Genomic DNA, 2288 nt, shown 5'->3' with positions numbered 1-2288 from the left:
TGCTGACATTTGTTCTTTAGGGGATGGAATGACTCATCAGTAAGTGCCTGGTCCTGGGCTTTTCTGTGCAGAGTCATTTTTCATAAATACTTCAACCTTTTTGTTTATCATCTCTTCTAAAGTTGAATTTGTATCTAGAAGTTTTTCAAATTTATCCACATTTTTCAATCAATGAGAAGGACCCTGTGGGTTTAAAAAAACAGATTAATTTGGGGTAGGGTAAGGTTGGAGAGATGGCCCAGCAGGTAGGAACATTGTATTGTTCTTACAGAAGACCTAGGTTTGCCTCCCAGCACTCCCATGACCCACCATAACTGCCTGAAACTCCACTTCTAGGGGATCTGATGACCTCTTCTGACCTTCTAGGTCATGGAAAAGAAATAATACAAAAAGACTTTTATCACTATTTTAAGTTATGTATAGTGCCTGTGAGTTCACGTGTCTGTGCATGTGTGCCCACATGAGCACATGCACACATATGTATGGATGCCCTCAGAGGCCAGAGGTGTAGGATCTCCTAGAGCTAGAGTTAGGGCAGTTGTGAGCCACCTAACCTGGGTCCTGAAAACCACATACAGGTCTTCTGAACTCCTGAGCCAGCTGCCCACCCAGGAACTCTGGGTTTGGGGGTGTCTGTTGTCTTATCAACTGCTCTTGCATCTGATTTTATTAGTGCCTTCTCTCTCAGTGAGTGCTGAGCTCGGGTAAGAGGATGATTATCCTTCCCAAGAAGCGGCTCTTAGTTTCTGTGACCCCTTGTTTTATTCTCTTTTTCTGGCTGATTCTTACCAACCCAAGCTGTGCCTTTTTTTTTCCTTTTTTGGTATTTTTTTTTTTGTGTGTGTGTGTGTGTGTGTGTGTTGGTTCCTGTCCTGGATCTCACTCTGTAGACCAGGCTGGCCTCGAACTCACAGAGATCTGCCTGGCTCTGCCTTCCCAGTACTGGGATTAAAGGCGTGTGCCACCACCGCCCGGTCCGATCTGTGTCTTATTCTGCTATCTGCTGCTTTGGAAGGTGCTTTCTTCTCTTCCTGAGCATTGAGTCCCTGTTGGGTTGTCTGAAGTATCTCTGACTTTCTTTTCCTTTTGGATGTAAGAATTTGTATTGATAAACAGTCTGGGCCTGATTTGGACTGTTTAAAATTCCCCCATTGAGAGTTTGGTTCTAGCCGTATCAACGAGGACCTGACCATGGAGCAGGGCGGGGAGGCCCACTGCTCTGCTGAGGAGACCTTCACCGATGACTATAAGATGATGATGACCCTGGGCCAAGGACAGTTTTCAGAGGTCAAACTGGCCTTTCATATCCCCACCATATCCTGTGTGGCTATAAAAATTCTTAGAAATCTGAAGAATTATGCCTCACTTATCAAAAGTGAAATCAACATCATGAAATCCCTTGCCCATGCCAACATAATTAAATTGTTTCATGTGGTCCAGACCAGGGAGACCACCTACCTGGTGATGGAGCATACATCAGAGGGAGACCTGCTGCATCACGTCCTGGAGCTGGGGGCCTTAGAGGAGAGCGAGGTTTAAAGGCTGTTTACCCAGATAGTGCATGCTGTGAAGTATTGCCATGATAACCTTATCATCCACAGAGACATAAAGGCCAATAACATCCTCCTCGACCACAGGGGTAATGCGAAGCTGTGTGACTTTTGCCTCTCCACTAAGGTCATCCCTGGGCAGAGGCTTAGTGAGTGGGTTTTGTGGCACTCTGAATGACTGTGCTCAGGAACTCTTTGGAAAGGAGACATACAGTGGCCGCGCCACTGATATTTGGAGTTTAGGTGTGCTCCTCTTCTTCATGGTGACTGGGTGTCTTCCCTTCAAAGCTTACTCTTCTGTGAGGGTGATACAACAGATCCTCACTGCAGACTTCAGGGTGCCTCCGCATGTTTCCGTTGATATTCGTGATGTCATCCTCAAACTACTGATTATAAACCCCTACAGGAGGCTCACCATAGGCCAAATCATGAGGCACCCCATGGTCAGGAGCAGCGAGGCCCATTCACGGCCTAACTCCACCCAGTCTCTCCCAGGCACCCCGAGCCCTAGCATTGTCAGGGCCATGACAGTCATGGGGTATAAATCCAAAGAAATCATTGAGTCTCTGAGAGACCAGAAATGCAACCAGGTGGTGGACACTTACCTAATTCTACAGCACCAGTCACCCAAGGGAGACTGCTACCATCACCAGGAGAAACCAGTGAGAGCCATGCAGCCAGGCCTTGTCCTCAACCTGGCAGAACTTCACACTTTTCCTGTGTCCTTAGGGAGAGCTA

General features: G+C 47.1%; 1 pseudogene; it reads left to right on the top strand.

The window, feature by feature from the left end:
- Nucleotides 1–1191: 1191 nt before the first annotated feature.
- LOC128099712 (sperm motility kinase-like) lies at nucleotides 1192–2078 on the top strand (annotated as a pseudogene).
- The last annotated feature ends 210 nt before the right edge of the window (nucleotides 2079–2288 follow it).

This window comes from Peromyscus californicus, unplaced genomic scaffold (genome assembly GCF_007827085.1).
Source record: "Peromyscus californicus insignis strain IS unplaced genomic scaffold, ASM782708v3 Scaffold_6__1_contigs__length_162567912, whole genome shotgun sequence".
NCBI lineage: Eukaryota > Metazoa > Chordata > Mammalia > Rodentia > Cricetidae > Peromyscus > Peromyscus californicus.
This window is presented reverse-complemented; position numbering and strand designations above follow the sequence as displayed.